Genomic DNA, 7,664 nt, shown 5'->3' with positions numbered 1-7,664 from the left:
GGGGTTCTCCCATACATTCCCTTTCACATTAATTGAAAATCGTTGAATACAAATGACATTGATTAAACCTAAATATTGCGTATGAATTTCTTAAAACTCTCTATACAATATGTGATGAAGTATAAGTTTCCCGGAACCTCCAAAGAACCTCCTGTCGGTATCACAAAGAAAATAATTCAGTCATAGCAATAAAGCTTGTTCCGGATGATTTTAGGTGAGGATGATTCTTTTTACACAAAATTAAAAAAAGAGCTCCCATACGAGCTCTTGCTTTTAGAGTCATGGAAAATATGGTCAAGCATAGCAATCATGTCCGATTAATATTAAAAGAGGCAAATTCCTTAAAATGTCCACATTTACTGGAAAATTAGAATGGTGACGTTGCAGCTCACCCGGATGGAAGCAAATTGGTGGGGGGCATACAATACCTATTCGGAAAATTGGAATAAAAAATGCCCAAAATAACAAATATTGTCTAATCTTAAAACAACTTTTCATGTACGCCTTAACACAGTCTATGCAACAAGTAGCAAAATATCATATTCTCCAATGCGGAAACAGCGGTATGCAACCTTTATTTATTGGAATGTTCAAAAATCGCTCAACGCTACAAATGTTTTTTGTTTATTCTTTCTAACGAGTGACTTTTACTTTATGGACGGGAAAGGAATTTCCATTTCCAGAATAAAAGAAATTCACAAAAATGTAAAGACGTCAACAAACAGAACAGTTTCCTGCAACTTTTCTCTCTTCTACCGTTTATTTAGACACTAAACTGAAATAAGAAATTCAACTCTTCTTCACTCCACGCATGTCACAATTTAAAAGTGTAAAATTTTTTTCAACATATTGTTGGACATAACGCTATGCCCTTATTCAAAAAGATGCAATTTTAAATTGTGTTGAGTTACGTTGGAAATGTGGTTGGTGTAATAAATTTAAATATGGATTTCAGAGCGTAATGTTTATGAACATGGAATGGCCTTTTGAAAGTAACAGCAAAACAGATGAAATATAAAAGAAATGGAAGATTGTTTGCAGGCAACATCAGTCACGAAATAAGAATATGAAATAGAAAAGTGGAAAGATTTTGATCAACATACATGCTCAGGATGGAACCACATGCTACTTTTCCTCATTGTTATGCAAATAAATTGTTATGACGCATCCAAGAAAAATGGAAGTGATAAAAAAAAGGATTTTCGAAAGAGTTTAAGCGGAAAACACTAGGCATAAAAAATAGGTTTTACCAAATTCATGACGTGAAAGATGCGAAAGATTAGGGAGAAAATTTTTGTTAAGAACGTGTTGGTCACACGAAGCGAAGATTATGAAGAGAAATGGTAGCTGTGAAACAAAAAGAGAAGAAAGGATTTGATATATAATCCTTTCCTTGATAGCTAAGATGGTTTAAACGGTAGATTTGTTGAAAAAGGAGTGCAGGACAGTTTGAAAAAGCACGGTATAGCCAATTGGATAAAATGTGTTAAGATCAACAGAGAAAGCTGAATTAAATTAAAAAGAAAACCTTGATTGACGAGGCTAGGAATCACGTAAAAACAATGGATACAACTAAATGAGAAAAAAGGATATGCACACCAAAAATTGAACTACACCAGTATACGTAAAAATGACCCTTTATGTTTCGTAAAACTACGTCGACCCGAATGAAATCGGGTTTATCAGCTAGTTAATAATCATACACCTTTGAATGCACTTTTCCTTATTTGTTCGTGTGTTTCACTATCAGGGCTAAAATGCTTATTTCCTGAATCCCCTTCAAATTTCCTAAACTTTCCTTTCTTCATTTTTTATCGTTCCCCAATCTTTACTTAAATTTTTTACTCACATTAAAATTGATGTGAAATTCTAGAAGCTCATGCTCTGTCGTCCTTCGAGGCTGTCTAATGCTCTGGATGGTCCTTTTTGAATGGAGCAATCCGGACAAAAATCCGGTACAATGGTCGAGCATGGACTTGTGCTCGACCGCTCGATCGGGAAAAACGAGCGCCTTCGTGCCTTTTCGAATTGCTTTCAGTTCGTTTTTTCTAGTGTAATGATTTTTCTTTCATTCGCCCTTTCCCGCATTCTAGCGGGAAAGCAGAACGACGTCGCCTGGTGGCAGGCGCGCAGATCGACGCGCTCTCTATCTCCTTAAGCCAAACACATGACAGTTTGGGTTATGCGTAGAGTTTACGCATATTCATTTTCTACCTGCATGGTTTACACACGTGAGGTTCTTCCACCGAATCGCTTGAATGCAACGGCGGCGTCATTAAGAAGACTTCAAATTTGCTAGGAAGCACGGTAGCAAAGCTGTAGTTCAGCATTTGTAGATATCGTTCAGCGGCATTTGAATTGGCGGTATACATCAAATTCATCTTGGGCAGTCTTCTTAAACAGCATATGCGGCGAATAAATGGTGTTGATTTTTTCCTCTAACCGCGTAGAAGCCAACATATAATCAGAAAACATGGATTAGAAGTTGCAATCTTATGTTTAAGAACAATGCTTATAAGCTTATCTGTGTAGTTTAACCCAGAAACGACAAGTCCACAAGAACAACACTTTCACACTGCGGTGGTCGGTTTGGACTGAAAATTCTCGAAGTCCGCTTCGCTGGTGCGTCATTCAACCACCGAATGTGGAAGTACGCGCACACTCTGACAAAACAGCCTGCGCTGTTGCACACATGCAACCAGTTCGGCTAGCGTTGTGAAAGCGAGAAGCAGATAGGACCGAGCTTTTGTGTTTATCTGGCTACCTAACATCTTCGTCAAAATGTCTCATAGGCAGTTTCACGGGTGAAGGGTTTCGGGAGCTCGGATTCCTCAGACGGAGTAACGTATTTGTTAAGAGCTAAACTGTGAGCGTCTTTATTTCTACATTTTTGCCTTTATTTATGCTAAAGTAATTTTATATTGCAATGTATGGGAACGGGATGGACAATTGACGATTTCTTGTTTCGTTGGCGGGTTTACGAGATTCTGGAATGCAAGCGGGTCAGCGGATGTATATATTTATACAAAAGATCTTATGATCTTTATACAAATGATGCATATGCAGTATCTCATATGTCACATATGCAGCATCTCATATATCGTTGCGTTGGTAAACAGTTGCTTATTCGCGGTATTTATTCGCGATTCGAAGATTTTGATTATTTGCTTCAGGTCTTTTTTTTAAGGTTGTTGTTTGTAAAATATGATACGACCGTTTGAAGGTGCATGATGACGGTTAATAACTCGTGCAAAATGGGCAGGTTAATTCGCTCAAAGTGCCTTCGCTCGTCGGTCTCTGGGGAGAATGTGCCAACGGAACAGCAAATCGAGAATGGTACGCATATTTCCATTTGAACAAGTCTGATGCGACCTGACGCGGTTGTTGGGGATAGGATGCCACTGAGTGTCGGGAGCTAAGAAGACTCCACTGAGGAGTTGGACTCTTCAAGTAACTTGGCGGCATCGACGTAAACCCTGAGAAGGGAATACACGTGGCTGCCCCATGCCGAGATGAGCATGTCTCGGCTAAACTCCTCGGCCTGATGGTCGCAGTGAAGGCTCTAATGTGCCAAATCGAGGAGCTTATATCCGATTATGCGAAGATCGATCGCGAGAGCCGCCAGATGCGTGCGGCAATGGCCCTACTAGTGGCTGCGAAGGATACTGCTCCGAAGACTCAACCTTCTGCCAACGCAGTGCGGCCTTAGTCGGCGCTGGCGGTTAGACCGGAGATGCAGCCGCAGTAAGCCCGCAGGTGAAGTCGCAGGCGCGTCCGCATGTACAAACGAATTCACAGTACAATCCACAATCGCAAGATCAACCGGCGTCGCATGGAGAATGGACAGCGGCAAAGCGTCGTAGGATGCAGCGCCAAACAGAACGGCTGTGGGAAGAAGTGGTGTCAATAGAACTACATCAAGTCTCGCAGCCGAGACAGCAGCTGCCTCAACCGGTGCATGATAATGAAAGGACACATCTTGGTGCATGGCAGCGGCCGGTACAGGTCGTGTCGAGTGGTCCACGCTAAGTGGAGCAGCAGCAGTCGCGTAAGCTGTAGCCTGTTCAGGAAGTGTAGGTCATTGAAATAGTACCTAGCAGCGGCCAAACCTGCAACGGGCTTTACGCCAAGATAAGGGATGTCTTTGAGTGCCGATGCCCCGGTGATGTAAGGACACATTCAGACCGTGTAGGGTGCCACAAGAGCAACCAGGGTAGTGTAGGACCTGATAGAGGTAGTCATCAACGAGCTTGAGTCTTAAGGCTGAACATCTCCAGTGCCCTCTGGAAGTTACTGGAAATGGCTGGAATGGCATCAAACGTGTACGACTGCGACTCCCACATAAGCAGGCCGAGAGACTGGCATAAGTGAAGCTGCGAGTCCTGTACACAATGTGTACGGTGCAGGTGCTACCGGCGAAAACAAATAAATAGAAGCGCTGCTTCCAGTGCAGAAAAGTTAGCCACTTCAAGGCGAAATGTCGAGCGACGGAGGAACGGTTCGCGGGCTGTTTCCATTGTGGCGCACAGGGACACCGGACACGTTAAAACGACATTCACTGCGCCCTTTGCGTAGGTCCATACTGCGAGGGGCACCCCGACTGCAGACGCTAAGCGGCCCAAAGATAAACCTTTGGCACTGCTCGGTATTTCGGGACATGGCACAACAAACCGCTCGCGAGGAAGGCGTTGTGATGTCAGAGCTCTACCGGCCCCAGGATAACAGCAACAACTAGGCGGTAGTCTCGAACGGAAGCATAGGTGTGGTGGTGGTCACAGGCCTCTACCCTGAACAATGGTCTGCTCCATTCCGGGTCTAGCGATCGCCACCATTGCTGGAGTAACTATCGCCAGCTGCTACGCTTCCTACCGGTTGGGCAAATCGAAATTTCTGCAGTTCTAGATGTCGCAGTCGCAAGACTCCCTGTGCTGGTCATGCCAGGAACTTCAACGCCTGAAACGAGGTCTGGGGAAGGCCTAGGCTCTAGGCCTGGACATTCTTAACCCACCTCTATCCTAAACATTCGAGCCCACCTTTATCGGAAACGGGGTTGCACGGGAGAGTGTAGTGGATGTAGACTGAGTGTAGGCTCGCGAAGAACAGCCCGTTCATCGCTCGAACTGACTAGACATCGATCGTCGCCCAACGGTACTCGTACCGCGATCATAAGTACTTGCAGTACAAGGTGACGATCCTCAGCCAACCAGGTGATCGCACGCCACACCGGCCTCTCCCATAGCACCATCAGAGTGATCAACAAACAGCGGAGCGAAAAGTCAGCTTCCCGACCCGCAGCATGCCGGCCTCAGACGAGCTAGAGACAGCTACTGGTACTCCTGACAAAGCCTGGAAAGTCGCCTGGAGAGTCCTCATCGTACAGGCCACTTTGTATGTTGGACGGAGTTGGCAATCTGCTGGAATGACTGGTACTCGATAGGCTCCATGAACACCTAGTGGATGCTACTTTGCCTCATCTCTTGCCGGTCAGTATGGTTTCGTCGGGGCAAGTTAACCACGCAGGCCATCCAGAGGGTAAGGCAGAAGCCTGCTTTCTACATGGGTAGCTGGAGTGTCTAAACTACTGCACTAATAGAGAAGGTGGTCCCTCTGGCCTTGTAGAAGCTAATCTCTGAGCGGATCTATATCTACAAGACGAGTGAAAGACCTTTTTCAGGGGCAGTGTCGGCTTTCGTTCCACAGGGGTCTATTCTGGGCCCTAACCTGTGGAACGTTATGTACGATGGCGTACTGCAAGTCGCCGTATCATCAGGGTCTCAAGTGATCGGTTACGCAGACGATTTGGGGGTGCTGGTACCAGGAGTCTCACCGGAAGAAACTTCGAGCACACCCGAAGAAGCAGTTCGCAGAATCAACGATTGGATGAAGCTACGATCTAGAGTTGGCACCTGCCAAAACTGAGGTCATCATGGTTTCGAGACTCCTTCAAGGATATACGGAGCATTCACTTTCCATCAGAGACGTGGAGGTAAAACCAGTGAGGCAGCTTCGTTATCTTGAGATCGTACTCCACCACCACCTGTTGACGCTTATGACGCTCGTTGAGTATGCCACGTCGAAAGCGCTCCGTTTGGTGGAAGCGAATACGCGGTTAATGCGTAATCGCAGCGGCCTTAAGCAAGCAAAGCGCCGCCCACTGTCCTCAATAGTCGACTCGACCCTGCTATTCACAGCTTCAGTACAGTACGCAGCGTTAGAAAATCGTGAATGTCAACTTATTGAAGAAAGTACTCAACTGTCGACTCTTGCAAATATGTTTGTTGGTCTCAGAGGACGCAAGGTGCCTTCAGCGCGAGCAGTTGGAGTAGCTACCAAAGGCGCATATCCGCACAGAAGAGCAGCCCTCCACGTTCCTTCAGTGGCAGGTAAAATGAGACGCTAGCGCAGGGAGCCCGAATGCAAGCAGATTCACGAGATGGGCACATATGACCATGCCCTAAATTTCAGCGTGGAGGCACGGTGAGGTGCCCAGGTGTTGTCGGGTCATGGACTTTTTCGTGACTTTCTACACACCCGGACCTTTACCATCGTCTCCGGGCCACTGGACACGGTACACCGGTGTTCCTAAGACAGCGGAGCATGTCATGTTCGAGAATCCACGCTTCGAAGACGTCCGGGAGCATTTTCTATCCAAGGGAAGCAGGACTGCTACGAGGAGCAGGCCCAGCTGGCAGCTGAGATAGTAACAGTCTTGCTGGTAGCGCAAAAAGAACGACAGGAAGCGCTGCGGATGGCAAGACACGAGCGCACGTTTCACCGCAGGGAGGAACAGCGTGGTGGAGAACACCAACACCACCTCCGTCTCCGAGATCATATATATATATATATATATATATATATATATATATATATATATATATATATATATATATATATATATATATATATATATATATATATATATAAGTTTATATTTCAAGTATTTAAGTATTTACAGGCAGTACACAGGATGCAGCTTAATTAGCTTTTCAGGTGTAAGGTTATTGCGTAGTGCAGTGCTCGTGGGCGTTTGCAAAAGTTTTGTGAGGAAAGAAACATGTGATAAGCGATACTTGAAACCATGACTACTTATTGATAACTTAATTACTACTTTAAACTAACTAGCCTACTTAACATTAATGAAGCTACCCTAACTTACTCCTTACTTTTGTAACAGTGATCCTTTCATAAATAAAAGGAGGCGCTAGGAATCCAGAACAAGATTCCTTATAATGAGATGAGGAGATGCCTCGCATCTCTTATGAAATTTTTGCAGGATACTATGTAACATCTCATCTAGGGGCTGCGTATTCGAAATCGAATACTGTTCCGATTTCCGTATGTAGCGATCAACGTTAGCGATCATGCGCAATCAACGATTGAGCATAATCTGCAGTCTGTGACAATGTGTTGTTGCAGTTGATCCCCAAACTGGCAAGGCATATAGCACAGCCGGTAAGACAATTTGCTTGAATATGGCGAGTTTGTTTGTAAAGGACAGTTTAGACCGTCGACATATTAACGGATACAGGCTGCGCATGAGTATGGCGCTCCTGTGAATAATAGACTCAACATGGGCTCGGAAAAGCAAACAATGATCAAATATAAGCCCTAGGTATTTTGCTACTGGTGACCAATTGATAGGGAGCCCTTCGACCACTAGCCTA

At 44.9% G+C, this 7,664-nt stretch overlaps 1 pseudogene; it reads left to right on the top strand.

Moving 5' to 3' along the window:
- LOC128729035 (putative epidermal cell surface receptor) overlaps positions 1-4,735 on the top strand; it is an 81,209-nt pseudogene extending 76,474 nt beyond the window's left edge.
- The last annotated feature ends 2,929 nt before the right edge of the window (positions 4,736-7,664 follow it).

Source organism: Anopheles nili, chromosome X (assembly GCF_943737925.1).
Source record: "Anopheles nili chromosome X, idAnoNiliSN_F5_01, whole genome shotgun sequence".
NCBI lineage: Eukaryota > Metazoa > Arthropoda > Insecta > Diptera > Culicidae > Anopheles > Anopheles nili.
Note: the sequence above shows the minus strand (reverse complement) of the source record. Positions and strands in the feature narration are given on the sequence as shown.